Raw genomic sequence first — 21,189 nt, forward strand, 5'->3', positions numbered from 1 at the left:
CAGTCTTATTGAAGGTAATTATCACCTTATAGTCTTGCTGACAATAATGTGTCTTTTATTTTTCTTTGACTACTTTCAAGACTTTCTCTTTTGTATTAGATTTTTAGTTGTTTGACTATAATATGTTGAGATATGCTTTTCTTTAGAAGTGTTTTGTTTTATGTTCATATCCCTTTTTGAATTAGTAGCTTGATGCCTTTTTGTTTGAGGATGTTCTGTTATTCCTCTTCAAATATTCTGTTCCCCTTTTCAGATTCTAATTTAAACATGTGACAAGTCAATGATCATTTTCCACACATCTCTTAAATATTTTTTTCTCTGTACTTCACTTTAGGTATCTTCTATTGACCCTTCTTTCATTAGTCAAACTGTTTTCTCTTTTGTTGAAACTGATCTATTATAGTCTTAATTTTATATTGTAATTTTGAGTGCTAGAACATCAATTTAATCCTGTTTTAAAGATTTTTAATACTCCAGTTCTCCTGAGTATATTGATAGTTATTTAAATGCTTATCTGTTGGTTCCAATATCTGCATCGTCGACTGGTCTGCTTATATTGTTTGTTTTTCTGTTGGTTATTGGTTACATGGTTGTATGTTTCTGTCTCTTCACGTGCATGCTAAGTTTCTGAAGGAACTTGTCCATTTCATCTGTGTTGTGAAATTTATTGATAAAGTTGTTTATGAGTTGTTACCCTTTAAATATCTATAGAATCTATAGTGAAGTAAATATACAATCTGTAGAGATTCAGTATCATTTTTGATTTTGGTAATCTGTCTTTTTTTCCACTTGATCGGTCTGGCTAAGATATTTATTTTCATTTTTATTAAAAGATTTTTTTAATGTTTGTTTTTGAGAGAGAGAGAGCGTGCGTGTGCGCACACAAGAATCTGAAGCAGGCTCTGAGCTGTCGGAACAGAGCTTGACACAGGGCTTGAACTCAGGAACAATGAGATCATGACCTGAGCAGAAGTTGGTGCTTAACCACCTGATTCACCCAGGCGCCCCATGCCTTCCTTTGTTTTCCTAATGATGTCTTTGAAAAGTTTTAAATTTTGATTAAATACAATTTATCAATTCTTTTATGATTCACATTTTTTGTGTTCTAAGAAATATTTATCTGCCTCAGACTTTTTCTCATGTTTTCTTAACAGAAGTTTTATAGTTTTAGCTTTTGTGTTTATGATTTATTTCAAAGTAATTTTTATATATGGGATGAAGAAAGGGTTGAGATTCTTCAAAAAAATTTTCCCCTCGCATAGATACACAGTTGTTAACAGCAGCATTTGTTGAGAAAAGGTCATCCTTTCTCCACAGAGTTATCTTTCTGCTTTTGTCAGAAAGCAACTAACCATAAGTATGTGGGTCTTTATGAAATCTGTTTTATGTAGTGAACTATAGGTCTGTCCTTATATCAGTATCTTAATGTCTTGATTATTGTAGCTTTTCTAGTAATGGAAATTCTCTAACACTGCTTCTTTTTCAAAATTGTTTTTTTTTTTTTGGATTCCTTTAATTTCATATGAATTTTAAGATTAACTTGGTCCCTCTGTAAAAATGGCTACTGGGATTGTGATTACATTGAACCCACAGATCATTTTAGAGAGAACTGACCTCTTAATGCCGAGTCTTTAAAAAAAATTTTTTTTAACGTTTATTTATTTTTGAGACAGAGACAGAGCATGAACAGGGGAAGGTCAGAGAGAGAGGGAGACACAGAATCTGAAACAGGCTCCAGGCTCTGAGCTGTCAGCACAGAGCCCGACGCGGGGCTCGAACTCATGGACTGCGAGATCATGACCTGAGCCAAAGTCGGATGCTTAACCGACTGAGCCACCCAGGCACCTGTTAATGCCAAGTCTTTTGATCCACAAACACAGTATAACCTCTCTTTTCATTTAGGCCTTCATTTCTCTTAACATTGCTTTTATAGTTTTTTAAATATACTTTTAGTGGTGGATTTTATCCTGTTTATTCAGCAAGTACTTATTGAGCATCTAGGTATGCTAGGTACTGTTCTAGTTCCTGTGTTATACCAGTGAACAAAGTAGGCAAAAAACCCTGCCCTTGGGGAGTTTATATTCCGACTGGAGGAAGCTAGATGAGAAACTAGTAAATATGTTAGATGGTCATTATTACTTTTGGAGTAAAACAAATCGGGCTATAAGGGGTTGTAGTATATGAATATGAGGGAGGTAGGGCAGGGTTTACAGTTTTAAATTGCGTGGACAAAGAAGTCTTCATTGATAAGTCAGTATTTGAGCAGACCTTAGTCTGCTACATATATGAATAATGAAACAAACGATTTCAGAAGGAAAAGGGAGAAGAATGTGGGAGCTTGAGTAAGTGTGCTAAGTAAGCTAATTGCTTCTTGTGTGATAGCTGGGAGTCAGTAGCATATAAAATCAGTAAGTGTAGTAATAGAAGTATACCTAACTGCAGAAAGGTAAACAGTTAAGAAAGATAATGTGTTTTGTTGAAATCTAGTGATGACAAAGGGAGGAGGAAAAATAAACACATTGTATTATAGCTTGTAGTAGAGAACTTACAGGTAAAATGTGAAGAAATAGAGGACTTGGGTACCTTGGTGGCTCAGTCAGTTAAGCATCTGACTCTTGATTTTGGCTCAGGTCATGATCTAATGGTTCGTGACTTCAAGCCCCACATCAGGCTCCACATTGGCAGTGCCAAGCCTGCTTGGGATTCTTTCCCTCTCTCTCTCTCTGCCCCCCCACCCCAAGAAAGGAAATAGAGGACTAAGTTCATTATATGTGGATATGATGGTAAACATGTCTATAGTACAATAATAAAAACCTTGGTAAAAGTAACAGAACTATCTGTAAGATATAAAGAGAGGATGGAATTAAGCAACAAAAAGATGAGTATTCTGTAAAGTTCATTTTATAATGAAGTACCAAATATCTGTTAAAAATAATTTAAAAAATAATATTCAAAAGGCAAAAAACATACTAGACATTTATTCACAAAATCCATACTGGCAGAAGACATTAATGGGTTTTAGACCATAGTGTATCAAGTGAACAAAATCTTAAGGCTGTAGAACATCTAAATACTCCAATTAATAAAATTTGATGGATAACTGAATTCTACCTTGGAAATAGAGACCATAACTTCTTTTCAAGCACCTATAGGATATGTACAAAAATTGATTGTTACTAGATTGTAAAGTAAACTTTAGGGGCCCCTGGGTGACTCCATTGGTTAAGTGTCTAACTCTTGATTTCTACACAGGTCATGATCTCATGGTTTGTGAATTCAAGCCCTGTGTCAAGCTCTGTGCTGACAGTGCAGAACCTGCTTAGGATTCTCTCTTTCCCTCTCAGTCTGCCCTTCCCCTGTGTGCATGTGCCCGCTCTCTCTCAAAGTAAATACATACAAACTTTAAAAAATGACTAGCATGTTAAAAAAAAAAAACACACACTCTGAAAGATAGGAATGATGAGCTCTCCCCATCTTGTATGGTAGCTACTAGCTACATCTGGCTATTTAAGTAGAAGTCGTTAAAATTTTTTTAAGTTTATTTATTTAGAGAGCGTGTGTACAAGTGGGGGAAGGGGAAGAGAGAGAGAGAATCCCCAGCAGGGTCCACACGATCAGCGCCGTGAGGGCTGGAACCTGTGAACTGTGAGATCATGACCTGAGCCTGAAGTCAAGAGTTGGATGCTTAAGCAAATTTAAATTCAGTTCTTAGTTTCACATGCCACATAGAAATGCCCAATAGGATTGATTGCCTTTGGAATGAGGAGAAAAAAATGCAGATTGAAGATAATATAAGTGAACTAAATCCTCTTTCATAACGAGGAGTCAATAGGTAATTTGATGCTACTCAAGAAATAAAGACAGGAACATGTTATGTATAATTATGAAGATAAATATAAAAGTAAGTGAAATATAAAAAATAGATGAAAGTGATAGTTTCTAGGGAGTAGGACTGCAGGTAGGGACAGTTGGGCATGCTGCCTTTCCATTATGCTGCCTTTTTGTACTATTTTTTAAAAATCATGTATATGTATACCTTTTAGGGGTGCCTGGGTGGCTCAGTCAGTTAAGCATCTGACTGCAGCTCAGGTCATGATCTCACGGTTTGTGAGTTCAAGCCCCTCATCTGGCTCTCTGCTGTCAGCATAGAGCCTGCTTCAGATCCTCCATCCCCCTCTTTCTCTGTCCCTCCCCTGCTCACGTGCATTCTCTCCCTGTCTCAAAAATAAGTAAAAGTTAAAAAAAAAAAGTTAAATACCTTTCAAACAACAAAAGCACTACTTAAATGGGCCAGGAAATAAAAATCAAAATATGTACTCATAGCCTCTAAAGATTTAGATTTATGATCTATTTCAAAGACTTTTTCTCTTTTGGAGTTTCTAGGGAATATTTTAAACAATAGTAAGGAGTGACATTCGTACAAAGTTTTTACTAAAATAATTAAGGTACTGCTTATTATTCAAGATACCACTTTGTACTGCATGATTTATTCACAACTATAATTTTTCAAAATATATTATTACATCTTTTTATGAAGTCACTATGAGAGAGGAAATACAGGAAAGGGTTAGGGTAAAGATAAAAGAAGTTTTGCCCTATAATCTGAGAATATTACTTGAAAGCATATAGGCAGACTAGTATACAGTGTCATTTGTTGAATGAGTATTGTAGTAGATTCCCAGTTTCCCAGGTAGACTGGCTAAGCCAGTTTTTACAGCCTGACCCTCTGCAGTTGTCAGTATATTGTAGTTTGACAATTCAAGTAAGCTTTACACGTGAAGAAAAAAAAATTAAACATATAGGGATTAAATATAAACCCTTAGAGGAGTAGCATTACACAGCAAATTATCAAAAAGAAATTCAAAGAAATAGAAACCATTCAAATACATCCTACAGTTGAAGAACACAATGATTGAACTGAAGATTTTAGTAGATTCAATAGCAGACTCAACCAAGCAGAAGAAAGAATTAGAAGACAGGTCATTTGATATGTAATCAGCAGAGTAAAAGTAAAGGAGAATGATGGGGCACCTGGGTGGCTCTCTCTGCTCCTCCCCTGCTCGTGCTCTGTCTCTCTTTCAAGAATAAATAAACATTAAAAAAAAAAAAGTAAAGGAGAATGAAAAAGAGTGAAGAAAGCCTATGGAATGACAAGGTACTATTGAACTATGAATTATTGAAGTCCCAGAGTAAGAGAGGGAGAAAGGAGAAGTCTAATTTTTAAAGAAATAATGGCTAAGAACTTCCCAAATCTAGGGAGAGATTTGGCCATCTAAGTTCATGAAACTAATAATAGATCACCCCAAAATTTCAAACCAAAATCATATTCTCCAAGACATTATAATAAAACTGTCTAAAGTCAAACATGAAAGTTTAGAAGCATCAAGAGAAAAAAAAAATTCCCATATAAGGGAACCCCCATAAGGCTATCATCAGATTTCTCAGCAGAAACTTTGCAGGTCAGGAGAACATGTAAAGATATATCCAAAGTGCTGAAAGGAAAAAACTGCCAATCAAGAAAACTTTACCCCACAAAATTGTTTTCCAGGGTTGAAAGAGAGGTAAAGACTTTCCCAAACAGACAAAAGTTGAGAGAGTTTATCACCACTAGACCTGACTTACAAGAAATGCTGAGAGGAATTCTTCAAGCTGAAATGAAAAGATGCTACTTAGTAACGTAAAATTATATGAAATTATAGAACATACTGGTAAAGGTAAGTATACAGTCAAAATTCAGAGTATTCTTACAATGTAATGTGTGTGAATCACTTAACTAGTATAAAGGCTTAAAGGCCAAAATTATTAAAAACTATAGCTGCAACAATTTATATGGATATATAAAAAGTAAATTACAACATCGAAAATAAAGTATGGGAGGGGGCATAAAAGAATAAAATTTTCGTATGTGATTGAAGTTGTTAGTTTAATATAGACTGTTAATGCCCATAAAATGTTTTGTGTAAGCCTGATGGCAACCACAAAGTAAAACCTGCAGTAGATTCACAGAAGATAAAGAGAAGGGAATCAAAGCATACCACTATAGAAAATCAGTTCACAAAGAAAAACAGCAAAAGAGGAAGAAAGGAATGAAGGGGCTACACAAAACAGCCAGAAAATAATAAGATGACATTAGTAAGTTCTTTTTTTTTTTTGATTTAAATTTATTTTTTATTTTTTAAAATTTACATCCAAATTAGTATATAGTGAAGTAATAATTTCAGTAGATTCCTTAATGCCCCTTACCCATTTAGCCCATCCACCCTCCCACAACCCCTCCAGCAACCCTCAGTTTGTTCTCCATATTTATGAGTCTCTTTTGTTTTGTCCCCCTCCCTGTTTTTATATGATTTTTGCTTACCCATTTAGCCCATCCACCCTCCCACAACCCCTCCAGCAACCCTCAGTTTGTTCTCCATATTTATGAGTCTGTTTTGTCCCCCTCCCTGTTTTTATATGATTTTTGCTTTCCTTCCCTTATGTTCATCTGTTTTGTCTCTTAAAGTCCTCATATGAGTGAAGTCATATGATTTTTGTCTTTTCTCTGACTAATTTCACTTAGCATAATACCCTCCTGTTCCATCCACGTAGTTGCAGATGGCAAGAGTTCATTCTTTTTGATTGCTGAGTAATACTCCAGCGTGTGTGTATGTGTGTATGTGTGTGTATATATATACAGATAGATAGATAGATAGATAGATACTAACCCTTTATCTGATATGTCATTGGCAAATATCTTCTCCCATTCTGTCGGTTGCCTTTTAGTTTTGCTGATTGTTTCCTTCGCTGTGCAGAAGCTTTTTATTTTGATGAGGTCCCAGTAGTTCATTTTTGCTTTTGTTTCCCTTGCCTCTGGAGAAGTGTTGAGTAAGAAGTTGCTGCAGCCAAGATCAAAGAGGTTTTTGCTTGCTTTCTCTTCGAGGATTTTGATGGCTTCCTGTCTTACATTGAGGTCTTTCATCCATTTTGAGTTTATTTTTGTGTATGGTGTAAGAAAGTGCTCCAGGTTCATTCTTCTGCATGTCGTTGTCCAGTTTTCCCAGCATCACTTGCTGAAGAGACTGTCTTTATTCCATTGGATATTCTTTCCTGCTTTGTCAAAGATTAGTTGCCCATACATTTATGGGTCCATTTCTGAGTTCTCTATTCTATTCCATTGATCTGAGTGTCTGTTCTTGTGCCAGTACCATACTGTCTTGATGATTACGGCTTTGTAGTATAGCTTGAAGTCTGGGATTGTGATGCCTCCTGCTTTGGTTTTCTTTTTCAAGATTGGTTTGGTATTCGGGGTCTTTTCTGGTTCCATACAAATTTTAGGATTATTTGTTCTAGCCCTGTGAAGAATGCTGGTGTTACTTTGATAAGCATCGCGTTGAATACATAGATTGCTTTGGGTAGTATCGACATTTTAACAATATTTGTTCTTCCTATCCAGGAGTATGGAATCTTTTTCCATTTCTTTGTGTCTTCTTCGATTTCTTTCATCAGCCTTTCTATAGTTTTCACTGTATAGATTTTTCACCTCTTTGGTTAGATTTATTCCTAGGTATTTTATGGTTTTTGGTGCAACTATAGACATTAGTAAGTTCTTAACTGTCAATAATTACTTTAAATACAAATGGATTAAATTTACTTGTCAAAAGGCATAGAGTGGCTGACTGGATTAAAAAACAAGACCCAACTATGTGATGCCTATGAAAGACTCACTTTGGCTTCAAGGACACATGTAGGCTCAAATTGAAGGGATGGAAAAAGATTATCTATGCACATGGAAACCAAAGAGAGCAGGAGTAGCTATACTTAATAGCAAACAAAGTAGATTTTAAGTCAAAAACTATATCAAGAGACAGAGTCCTAAAATGAAAAAGGAGTTGATTCATTAAGAGTATGTAATAATTATAAATATATATGCACCCAACAATGGAGTATCTAAAAATTTTAAGAAAATAACATATAATTAAGGGAGAAATAGACAGCAATACAATAATAGTAGGGGATTTTGATACCCCACTTTCAACAGTGGATGGATCATCTTGACAGAAACTAAGTAAACACTAAACATGAAATATACCTTATACATAGAATAGAACATTCCACTCAGCAGCAGCAGAATACACATTTTCCCCAAGTGTACATGGAACACTCTTTAGGATAGAGCATATCTTAAGTCACAAAATAAGCCTTAGCAAACGTAAGAAGATTGATTTCATATCAAATATCTTTTCCAAATTTCATATCAAATAGGGTTTTGAAACTAGAAACAACAGGAGGACAACTGGAAAATTCACAGTTCTGTGGAAATTAAATAACACCTACCTGAATAGTCAATGGGTTAAAGAACATAAAAGGGAAATCAAAATAGAGTTGACCCTTGAACAGTGTGGGAGTCAAAAATCCACATGTAACTTTTTTCCCCTCTTTTCTTTCTTTCTTTCTTTCTTTCTTTCTTTCTTTCTTTCTTTCTTTCTTTCCTTTCCTTTCCTTTCCTTTCCTTTCCTTTCCTTTCCTTTTCTCTTTTCCCTTTTCTTTTCTTTTCTTTTCTTTTCTTTTCTTTTCTTTTTTCTTGAGCCAGCACAAATGGAAAGAATCTTTACGCAGGCTCCATGCCCATGTGGAGCTAGAAATCAAGAGTTGAATGCTTAACTGACTGAGCTACTCAGGTGTACCACATGGATAACTTTTGACTTCCTAAAAACATTACTAATAGTCTGCTGTTGACCGGAAGGAAGCCTTACTAATAACATAATCAGTTGATTGAAACATATTTTGTATGTTTTGTGTATTATATATTATATCCTTATAATAAAGTAAGCTAGAGAGAAAATGTTATTAAAATCATAGGGAAAATTTATAGTACTGTATTTATCAAAAAACAAAAATAAAAACCCATGTGTAAGTGGACCTGTGCAGTTCAAATCTGTGTTCAAGAGTAAACTATCGCTTAAACAAAAATGGGAACACGAGGTACCAAAACACATGGGATGTAGCAAAAGCAGTTTTAAGTGGGAAGTTTTTAGCAATAAATACCTAGATTAAGAACAAAGAAAGACAAACAATTAACTACACTTCAAGGAATTAGAAAAAGAACATACTAAGGCTAAAGTTGGCAGAAGGAAGAAAACAAAAATGAGAGCAGAGGTAAATGAAACAGAGACTAAGACAACAATATAAAAGATGAATGAAACTAATAGCTGGTTTTTTGAAAAGATAAAATTGATAGAACTTTAGCTAGACTAAGAAAAAGGAAGACTCTAAATCAGAAATGAAAGAGGAAATGTTATTTTTCTTGCCTAATAATTGCTCTAGCTAGGACTTTCAGCAGTGTGTTGAGTAGAAGTGATGAGAGTGGGCATCCTTGCCTTGTTCCTAAACTTAGAAGAAAAGCTTTCAGTTTTCCATTGTTGATTATGATTGATGTTAGTTGTGGACATTTCATACAAGGTTTTTATTGTGTTGAGGTAGTTCTCTTCCTAGCTTATTGTTTTTATTGGGAAATGGTGTTGAATTTTGTTGGATGCTTTTTCTGCATCAGTTGAGATGATCATGTGTTTTTCCCCCTCATTCTCTTAATGTGGTATATTACATTGATAGATTTTCATATTTTGAACCATCCTTGCATTCTAGGTATACATACCACATAATCCTTTTTAATGTGCTGTTGAATTTGGTTTCTTAGTATTGTGTTGAGGATTTTTGCATCACTGTTCATCAGGGATATTGCTCTGTAGTTTTCTTGTGTCTTTTTCTGGTTTTGGTATCTGGGTACTGGTACCTCATAGAATGAGTTTGGAAATGTTCCCTCCTCTTTAATTCTTTGGAACACTTTGAGAAAGATTGGTGTTAATTTTTTAAATGTTTTAGAGAATTTCCTGTGAAGCCATCTGGTCCTGGGTTTTTCTTCCTTTGGAACCTGCTTTCATTTCTTGATTAATAACCTTATTTTTTTTATTAAAAAATTTTTAAAAAATGTTTACTTATCTTTGAGAGAGAGGGAGAGAGAGAGCTTGAGCAGGGGAAAGGTAGAGAGAGAGAGGGAGACACAGAATCCACAGCAGGCTCCAGGCTCTGAGCTGTCAGTCCAGAGACTGATGCAGGACTCAAGTGAGATCATGACCTGAGCCAAAATCGGATGCTTAACTGACTGAGCCACTCAGGTGCATCTTGATTAATTAACTTTAATTTATGTCTCTTGAATTCCTGCTGAAAAAGATGAGGATTTAGCTTATACTGTCTGTAATCTCTTTTCTCTCTGTATTCCAAAGCTTAAAACTTAATTATATTTCATTCTTATATTAATATTTTTGCAACTTTAAAATATTTGAATTTCTTAGATAATTGCATTTTATTTATTTTTAATGTTTTTTTTTTTTTGTTTTTTTTTTTGAGAGAGAGAACGGGGGAGGGGCAGAAAGAGAGAGAAAAATAGGATCTGAAGCAGGCTTTGAGCTGTCAGCACAGAGCCCGACACGGGGTCCAAACCCATGAACCATGAGATCATGGCCTAAGCTGAAGTTGGACACTTGACTGACTGAGCCTGGGGGGAGGGGGGGGGGGAAATGTTGTATTTTAAATCCCTGTTATGTAAGATAACACTAGGACTTTTGGGGTGCCTGGCTGGCTCATTTGGTAGGGCATGTGACTCTTAATTTTGGGGTTGTAAGTTTGAGCCCATGTTGAGTGTAGAGATTGCTTAAAATTAAAAAAAAAAAAAAAACACCCGGACTTTTATCCTTTTCTCCATCTTGTGTCTTCTGCTCCTTCATTTCCATTCCTATTTTTCTTAATATTTGAGTAGGTGTATGATGAACAATCTCATTCTGTTCTGTAACAAGAATTAACATATTTAGGCTTGTCAGTAGGTTGATTTTAAAAGCTAAACACAATCAACTGCAGTTAATCATTGAGCTAGGGTTATTTTTTGTTCTCAGTGGGTCCAAAGTAACGATTCTAATGGAACTCAAAAAATAAAATATTTGATATCAGGGGCGCCTGGATGGCTCAGTTAGTTAAGCGTCTGACTTGGGCTCAGGTTATGATCTCATGGTTCAGGAGTTCAAGCCCCGCATTGGGCTCTGTGCTGACAGCTCGGGTCCTGAAGCCTGCTTTGGATTCTGTATCTCCCTCTCCCTGCCCTTCCCCCACTCATACTCTGTCTCTCTGTCCATCTCTTAAAAATAAAGAAACGTTAAAAAAAATTTTTTTTTAGTTAAAAAAAATTTGATATCAAGGTTAGGTTGCTGATCTTAGAATTAGTAAGTTTTTCAAAATCATACTACTAGTTTGCTTTATATTCTGACTTTATATTCTTACTAGTTTGCTTTATATTGTTCATCTTCCACCATTATGGTCTTTAATTGCCTTTTTCCTTGATGGAGAAAAAGATACTTTTACATTTCCTCAGATGTTTCATACTTGAATCATAATATATATTATTTGTTAGGTAGAATCTCTAGTTTTCCTGGAGACACCCCTTTTAGAGCCCTCCTCCTTCCTGCTTCAGTCTTGATAGGTTTGGAAGCCTGTATGTCTTACCATTCAGAGATGTTCCTGCATTTCTGGGTTAGATTTACTCTTTCTTAGATTCCACATATGTCTCTTTTATGGCATTCTCTGTCTTTTGGCTGGAATGTGTCCTAAATTAACTTCAATACACAAGGTGCTTATGATTAATCCCAGTGTACAAGGTTTCAAATTCTTGCTGTCTGAAAATGGCTTTGGCCTGCTCATTATTGCTTGATAGTTTGGCAGCGTGTAGAAATTTAGATTCAGATTAATTTCCATCAGAACTTAAGGGTTTTGCTCTGTTTTGTTTGGGTCAAGATGCTAAGTCTGATGTTACTCTGTGACTTACACTCCTTCCTTCTCTGCTTGGAAGCTTTAGTATCTTATCTTTCTAGTTTGGACTCTTCTAGTTATTTGTCTTGGTATGAGTTATTTTTTGTTCTTCTTTCTGGACTCTCGAGTTGGTAGGCCCTTTGTGGTTGAAATGCATGTGTCTTCCTTTCCGTATGGGAAATGTTCTTTTATTATGATTTGGTAATATTTCTTGGTTTTTCTGTGTTCTCCCATTTTGAAATGCCCACCAGCAGAATGCTGGCTTTTTGGATTGATTTTATGTCATTTATCTCTTCTCATGTTTTCTCTCTTTTTTTTTTATTATGTATTCTGATAGATGCCTTCAACTATATGTTTCTGCCTTTCTGTGAATGTCTGTAAGTACATTGTTAATATTACAGTAGCTTATTTTCTGCTTGTATCATTTCAAAAAGCAACATGGTATAGTAGTTCCAGGCTTATGCAATAGAACCAGAATGCCAGACTGTGTGGGTTTAGATCCCAGCTCCACCACTTAATAATCTTAGGTCGCTTGATGTGATAAAGGAGTTTGTATTTGTATAGCATTTATAACAGTTCTTGGTGTAGAAATCTGTATTACTGTTTGCTAAATATATAGCATCCTGGTTTTGTTTCATGCAATGCAGTTTCTTCAGGAGTGTCTCGATATTTTGTTTTGTTTTTGAGTTTTCTTCTGTACCCTAAATAATCTGGTTCTTCCAGGGTTAATTGGTGTACTTATTTAGTTGTTTTTCTAGCTCCTATTTTCCATTGTATGTTTGTAGTTCTGCTCTAATTCCTTAAGCAGAATCTTTCTCAAGTAACTCATGATTTTGTTTCAATGGAAGATTTTAAACTATAGAACAATAGAATAATGAACTTCCATCTGTCACCCAGCTTTAATAACTGAGTCTTTTTTCATCTATACTCTTACTCATCCTTTCCTAATATTGTTTTGAAGCCTATGCCACATGTCATTGATCTGTAAGTATTTCTGAGTATATTTCTAAAACTGAAGGCTTTAAGTCCTTTTAAATTTTAGAAAAATTGATGGACCCCCACTTCCCCTGCTGTTATCTTTTTCCCCCCTCCATGTTGAAGGAACTGGATCAGTTGTTCTATAGAATATTTCCCATTCTGGATTTGTCTCATTGCTTTTTCCTGATGTCATTTTACTTATTCCCTTCCAGTATTAATGTAAACTAGAAGTTTGATCTAACTTTTTGTTTTCTTTCATTATTGTCCCCTTAAGGAGCCTTTTTAGAAATTTTTTTACTTTATTGTCTGTCTACTTCCTGAGACCCAGGGGACAGATCATAGTGTTGTGCTTTGGAGGATAAGAAACTGTTTTAACTTACTGTTTAAGATCTTTTTACCTCTTGGGTGTGATATTGTTCCAGTTAAGAATATATGATCTAAAGGTTTGATCCTATTTTGATTCTTTTTCAACAAGAATATTTGACACATAAGTACTGAGTATTACATGTTACATCAGGAGGTACATAATATCTGGTTTTCTCACTTTTGGAGATGCTAAGCTTGATTAGTGCATACAGATGGTGACATTGTCATATATTGTGAAATTCACTATTACTTTTTCTCCTAATGGTTTTAACATCTATTGGTGATTATTGCCCATCTATGTAATTCATTTCTTTTGTTCTTACTAGCTGAAATTCTTGGAAGGACTAACTCTCATCAACTAGGTCTCTTTGCCTTCCTTGAGATACAGTTTGATAGGATAGGCAAGAAGAGTGCATTATTAATTTTTTTATTTACCAATTTTTGATTAGCCCTTAGTGTACATACTGTTAATATCCATTGGCTTTAGTATTATCTTTTTTTTTTTTTTTTTTTAGCATTTCTAGCTATTTGTAAGGACTAGTATTTCCAGAGTGTTATTCTTTCTTTGAGGTCTTCCAAAGAACAAAGGCAAAATTTACTGTTTTTAAATTGAATAAAACTTACTCTATCTTGTATTCATTTACATTTAAATATTTTATTTCCTCATGACTCATTAGTTATTTCCATCTTCCCTAAAAAGAGGATATGAAAATAGAAGAATGATGGAATCACATGGGATGATAGGATATGGGGGGGGGGGGGAATTGTCACTGTTGTGCCAGTTTTTCAGTTTTTAATTTTTTTACATTACCCAAGTTATTGCATCATATTTCAACAAGTTATAAAGGAACCTTGGAGACACACCATGTTTGTAGGTTCCCTTTTAGTTTTCACTGAATGCAGTTGAGAATTCAGAAATTTTCATTTCTGTCCAAAGTGGTGAAGAGAGGAAAAATGACAGTGGAAGATATTTCACGTCTCTTTGACAAATCAACAGATGAATGCAAAGAGAAAAATAGCGCTCCAGGTCCAAACCAGCATTGTCCAATAGAAATATAATGTGAACCACAAGTGTCAGCCACATATATAATTTAAAATTTGCCTTTAAAAAGTTAGCAAAGAAAATAATGTGTTATGAGGAAAACAAATATTTGGAATTCTGTTTAAAAATTAATACTTTTGGGACAACTTTGCTGGATTCTTCTGTCACTTTTTTGATCAGATAACTTCTCTCTCTTCCTCTTCTCTGCATTCACTCCAAATATGCCAAGTTTTCCCATGGATCTATATAGCTTGGTATTGGACTAGCTTGTGTTTGCTTTGTCTCCTTATATGCTTTATTTTCCTTTTACTTCTTCATTTCCTGGCATTGAACCCTGCCTTCCCAAAGTATCAGGTTGTACCTTTGTCTAAGGCTGTCTTTTTGAGCTGAAACAATGGCTTTCAAACTTCTCTGACTATAGCCTATAATAAACATATTTTATTTTATGACCCAGCATGTGTGTGTGTGTGTCTGTGTGTATGTATGTGTATATATGTGTATGTATACACATACATAATCAGAAACAGATCTGAAACAAAAATTTCAAGAAATACCCTTACAATAACTAGCTGTCTTATACTATAATTTTTTTTTCTGTATCCTGTTTTATTTTTAAAATGTTTATAACCCACTATATTGCTGGACCAAAGGGTAAGACATTTATGGTTTTGTTAAGATATTGATACATTGTTCTCTGTAAGTTTGTGCCAATTTATACTCCCACCAGCAACACATGAGAATAATGTGAAAGCTGGTATTATAAGTACTTTCAAAATTCTGCTCCAAGAATATGTGACTCTACAGTGTCTTCAAACTTAATGGACACCCATTCCGCTTGGGGATAAAGTATCTTGTGCTTCAACTACTTTTTAGTAGTAGTAGGAGAGGGAGAAAGAAACCTGTGGGTTAGTTGAACATTTGGAATTCCATCTTGATTGATTTATCACATTTTGATGATACCTTTTTGAAATTAAAATAAAATAAAATAAAATAAAATAAAATAAAATAAAATAAAATAAAATAAAATGGGTTCTGCCTTGTAGGCCTGTATGATTCTGTGACTCAAGGCAAATTTCTTCACTTCTTAATTTCCTCCCGTATCTATCTTGTCTCAGAGAATGATCTTTTCATCTCTTTTCTTACTCTGACCAGCCACATGGGCTTATTTTACTTCGGCACAAATGCCACATTTTCTCTTATATCTGGCCTTTTGAACTTGCTATTCCCTTTGGATGGAACACTTTCTCTTCCTCCTGCCTTGCTTTATTTGGCCAGATCCTACTCATGTTTGCATTTAATGCCCCACTTTTAGGGAACCATTCCTAGTGAATTCCCACCAGACTGGTTTGTATTTCTGCCAGCTTTCTCCTCACAACATCATGATTCTTAAAGGCTTTCATCCCATAAGGCTTTCATCCCATTTGGAGTTGCTCTACATAGTGAGCTCCCTATAGGGATTGATGGCATCTGACATGTTCATTGCTGCATCCTCAATTCCTGGCACATAGGAGGCCCCAATTAATGCTGTATACATGGATGGGAAAAAAATACTAGAGACATTGTTACTTGTTTTCCAGAATTTTTATTTTAATTTTTTCCTGTAAAGTTGCTGAAACTTAGAAGCTGATTCTATCACAGTTTAACATTTCTTCAGAACATTCTACATTCATCTTAGATGAACCTTTAGAACTGGTGAGTTTCACTAGGTATCTTCAGTCTTCATTTTGAGCTCAGAGGTATGCCATGCTTTTTTTTTTTTTTTGCATAACTCATAATTATTGGGTACAGTGAGGTTTGCAGTGTTCTGACAAGATAAGATGGAGTATTATAAAACTATTTAAAGCATGACCTGCTACCTGCCTTGGTACCTTTAGAATTTTAATTTTTTTGAGGAGTAAAAAGTTATTCATTGGTAAGATAATTAATATCCAGATGTAAAGTATTGTCTTTTCACAAACTCTTGAAATTTTTCAAAGTTACTCAGGAGTAAGAATTAAAACATCTTCTGAGATAAACAGGGTGACTTACAAATGAATGAAAAGTAAAATAAGTTATTTCCTGTTACATTTTAAGTTGAGCAATAAAGAATTAGTTGGTTGAGGTAAAGAAGGGCCAGTCACCCACTGCAACTCTAGCTTACAAGCAAGCCTATCAGGAGTCAGCAAAATACCAAGTCTAGCCTGCTGCTTATTTTTGTATGACCCATGAGCTAAGTAGCATTTACATTTTTAAATGATTGGAGGAAGAAAAATCTCAACAGAATACTATTTTGTGACATGAAAATGATACGAAATTCAAATTTGAGCATCTGTGAATAAAGCTTTATTGGAACACAGCCACTCTTTTTATGTATTGTGTATCGCTCTTGTGGTAGAATTAGGTACAGTAGTTGCATCAGAGACCTTAGGTCCAGAAAGCTAAAAATATTTACTACATGACCCTTAATTTTAATATAGTCACTTTTATCAAACTGTTCTTTTATGGTTAGTGCCTTTTGTGCTTTAAGAAATCTTTGCCTAGCCCAAAGCCAAGAAGGTATTTTTGTATGTTTTCTTCTATAAACTTGATTGTTTTAACTTTTACATTTAAGTTTATACATGGTATGTGATAGGATTCATGGTTCATTTTATTTTCTATATGGAAACCCGTTTTATCAAAAATCATCAAAAAGACTGTCCTTTCCCTTTTGTAATCTACTAGTGTTTGTTGTAATTCAGGTGAGTGTTTATTTGTGGGTCTATTTTTGGACTCCATTGTGTTCCATTGGTCTGTTGTTGCGAGTGCCATACTCTTCTAATTACTGTAGCTTTAAATCCTCCAATTATGCTCTTCACAATTGCCTTGGTTTTCTTGATCCTTTGAATTTCAATAAAAATTTTATACTCAACCTGTCAGTTTCCTGAATAGATATCCTGCTTAATAATAAGCAAGTTTAAAATAATAGTAAGCAAGTTTAGTGTTATTTGTTATTATTGACTAGCTTAATATTAAATCTACAGATCAACTTGGATGTATATTGGACATCTTTCAATATTAAAGTTTCAATACCTTTACTATGGTAGTACCTCTATATATTTAAGCCTTTTAAAATTTCTCTCAGAATCTAATTTTGTTTTTTTTAATTTAATTTTTTTTATAGAAGCTTTATACATCTCTTAACTTTTTAAGATATGATAATGATATTGTGGTTATGTTTTTTTAATAGTCCTTGTAATTTATAGATTTGTACTGAAGTGTTTAAAGATGCAGTGACACAGTTTTGAGGATTTGCTTTTATTATTTATTTATTTATTAAAAAAATTTTTTTTTAACGTTTATTTATTTTTGAGACAGAGAGAGACAGAGCATGAACAGGGGAGGGTCAGAGAGAGGGAGACACAGAATCTGAAACAGGCTCCAGGCTCTGAGCTGTCAGCACAGAGCTGGACGCGGGACTCGAACTCACGGACCGCGAGATCACGACCTGAGCGGAAGTCGGACGCTTAACCGACTGAGCCACCCAGGCTCCCCGAGGGTTTGCTTTTAATAATGTAAGGGAGGGTGGGGAGGAACGGAGAAGGGGCAGACTGGATGTAACCAGATTGACTGTGATTTGATAATTGTTAAATGGGTGATATGTTGGTTAATTACATTATTTTTACTTTTGTGTATATTTGACGTTTTTCATAAAAATAGATTTAAAAAGTGTAATGACTACAGTAGATTGAAACACAGATATACGATTCCAGAAGTTCATCATAATATTTAAAAAAAAATTCTTGGGGCGCCTGGGTGGCTTGGTCGGTTAAGCGTCCGACTTCGGCTCAGGTCATGATCTCACGGTCTGTGAGTTCGAGCCCCGCGTCGCGCTCTCTGCTGACAGCTCAGAGCCTGGAGCCTATTTCAGATTCTGTGTCTCCCTCTCTCTCTGCCCCTCCCCTGTTCATGCTCTGTCTCTCTCTGTCTCAAAAATAAATAAACGTTAAAAAAAAAAAAATTAAAAAAAAATTCTCATAGGCACCAGGTCATTACTCTGAAAATCATTTGTAAATTAAAGAATCAACCATTTAATGTTTTTCTGCACAGATTATATTCCAGGATAACCAAATAGTTCAGAGGAAAAGTTTACTTTATGGAAGAAAAGAATCCCAGCTGATAAGAAATGCTGAGAAAATAATAGGATTAGAAAATCACCACAGTGCAATTTCTAATGAAAAAGTGGATCTAGATAATGATCAGTCAATGACTACTAAAGCCAGTAGGTGAAAAGTCTGTTGGGACATAGATATAATACAGTAGGTAGACCAAGATGGAGTAAGCCTAATTCTCTGACTGATTAGACCTCGAAACTCTTAATACAAAAACCAACTGTCCGATGACTGAAAATTAATCTCGGCAAATTGAGAAGGGAAGTCATAATTTGAAGAGTTGCCTGAATAATTGTGAGTTTATCATTTTTCTTGTTCCACGATCCAGCTTTGATGAGATGGTGGGCTCCACTGTGGAGCTGCACAGTGGGTGTAGCAGTTAGCAGAAACTTCAAGAGAAGCCCCTATTTCTAGCCAGAGGATAAGGAAAAGGGGGTCCCCCCCTTTTTTTTTCCTTTTTCTCTCTCAAGCCTGCCCTGAGACTGTTTCTACTCAGTAAATTGCACTGCCATGGTGGCACAAACACTTAAAACTCTGAGAGAAAATAATTTCTCTGGCCAGAGGAGTTGGGAAAGAGACTTCTGGAAACGAGCATGCTGGGGAAATCTCAGGGAGAAGAGAGCTGAGAGGACATTTCCTAATTGTGAGTGTGAACCCATAAACAACCCACCTCACTCATGAGCTATACATGCACAGAACAGACCCAAAGAAAGACAGCAAAGACTTCGAGAACTGAACTGTGATATAAACCTCCGTTCAGATCCAGACTTGCCTCTGAGTGATGCTTGCAGAGGATAAACCCAAGTAACATAGTAAAAATAAAGGCTTTAAAAACTGAACTGACATTCGAACTGCCACCCACAGAAGCAATTTCAGAACTTGCAGTTTAAACTTACATAAATTGAGTTATCCAGAAGAGGTTAATAGAATCTTGAGTTTCATATCCTAGTATCTAAGATATAAGTTATGTCTAAGATATTATCCAAAATTACTTGACATACAAAGAAACTGGACAATCTGATCACTTTTTAAGGGAAAAGACAATAAACATGCCAAACCTGAAATGAGCCAGATGATGGAATTATTGTAACAGTTGCTTTAAAGTCTTTTTCTATCTGTACTCCTTGAGGTAAAAGTGAACACTCTTGAAATGAATGGAAGCATCGTTCTCCTCTGAAAACCAGAAACCATGTAAAGGAATCAAATGGAAATTTCAGAACTGAAAAATACAATATATGAAGTACGAATTTACTGGCTCAATAGCAGACATAAAGATAAATCCATAGAAATCTCATATCCTCTGTCTTCTGTATCAAGGGTGTGTCTCTGTTCTATAATACTTGTCAAGGCCAGGTTGCACCTTATGAAACCTGGTCATAGGCCTTCTGGCTGTGATTCATACATCCTCTCTTATCCTTAATTACTCCTGCTTGTATTCTACAAAGATGTGTCTGCAGTGTGAGCCCCGTCTCCCTTGCTACTCCATAGATTCAGATAGGGTCTTGGCCTACCATTTTTTAAGACCTTCTCATTTCAGGGGAGGATCCAGCAACTAGTTTAAATCAGTTTAAGCAAGTTTAAAAAACAGTAATAGTCAACTAAGAGACCCATGTATATTTATTTCAAAGCTTTGAAAGTAAATAAGGGATAGAGAGATAAGTAGAAATGGATAGCAAATATGATTCATACTGAAAAATCTTACAATGTAAAAAGAGTAAGTTTATCTTGAAATGTAGGTATAATGATTATTTTAGTGAAGAAGAAATACCGTATGGTAATTTTCTGAATAATTTGTGGTTCAGGATGCATCTAAAGATATTTGAACTAGTTTTCAGATGGTTGGGAACTTGCTTGGCCTACTTGGCTGCACAAAAGCAACCTGGCAGTTTACTCGAGTTTTAATAGGTCAAAACAACTGCCTGTTTTATAAAGTGATTATCCTGCAAAAAGAGGAATACTTGTGGCTTTAAAAATTGGTATCTTTTTAGTGGCATTTTACGTGGCTCTGGTGGCCATATAATATGTCAAAGCATTATCCTATTTGTATATATTGGTTTTAAGTTTTTAAATATAATATTACTTAATCAAATTTCCTGGGGCGCCTGGGTGGCTCAGTTGGTTAAGTGTCTGACTTTGGCTCAGCTCATTATCTCACGGTTTGTAAGTTCGAGCCCTGTATGGGGCTCTGTGCTGACAGCTCAGATCCTGGAGCCTGGTTCAGATTTTACGTTTCCCTCTCTCTGCCCCTCCTCTGCTCATGCTTGCTTACTTGCTTTCTCTCTTTCCCTCAAAAGTGAATAAACATTAAAACAAAATTTAAAAAAATCAAATTTCCTAACAGGTTCCTGGAGATTTTTAGCACTAATGAAATTCTATACTTCCTCTAGGTTGATAAAATTTATGCATTCATTTCCTCTCTCCCTTTCCCCTCCCCCCCCTCCTCCTCCTCCTCCCTCTCTCTCCTGCTTCCTCTCCCTCTATCCTCAGATCCATCTCAGAAATTTTCATACACTTATCTTTTTAAAACAGGCCAATCCACAAAGGCTGGGATTTAATTAATCTTCTTTGGACACCTGTTTGACACTTATAAATTATGCTTTTTTTAATATATGGTATAGCACATTAAATAGTTGTCCAAAAGGGAAAAGTATTCATATTCATTTGGACATTAACTTTTGCCATTCAGAAAACCAGACATAGAGCCTATTGCTGCTATATAGCAATAAAGTTAGACTTGAAAGCAGTTGAACTCCTGGAGCAGGAATTATCATCCACATTATTTTTCAGTTCCCTTGAGGAAACCTGAAGGGAAAAGATAGCTACTTTAATAATATAATACAAAAA

The 21,189-nt window shown here is 35.2% G+C and overlaps 1 protein-coding gene across 4 annotated transcripts in view; it reads left to right on the forward strand.

Annotated features, from left to right (window-relative positions):
• Positions 1-21,189, forward strand: part of CLOCK (clock circadian regulator) — a 127,131-nt gene that overhangs the window by 9,145 nt on the left and 96,797 nt on the right. The window contains exon 1 of one of the 4 annotated variants that reach the window (XM_042984500.1): positions 5,678-5,714. The exons of the other annotated variants lie outside the window; for them this stretch is intronic. The gene's annotated coding sequence lies outside the window, so the exon portion shown is untranslated. Of the gene's footprint in view, positions 1-5,677; positions 5,715-21,189 lie in introns of those variants that run through there. 4 annotated transcript variants of the gene reach the window in all.

Source organism: Panthera tigris, chromosome B1, assembly GCF_018350195.1.
Source record: "Panthera tigris isolate Pti1 chromosome B1, P.tigris_Pti1_mat1.1, whole genome shotgun sequence".
Taxonomy (NCBI): Eukaryota; Metazoa; Chordata; class Mammalia; order Carnivora; family Felidae; genus Panthera; species Panthera tigris.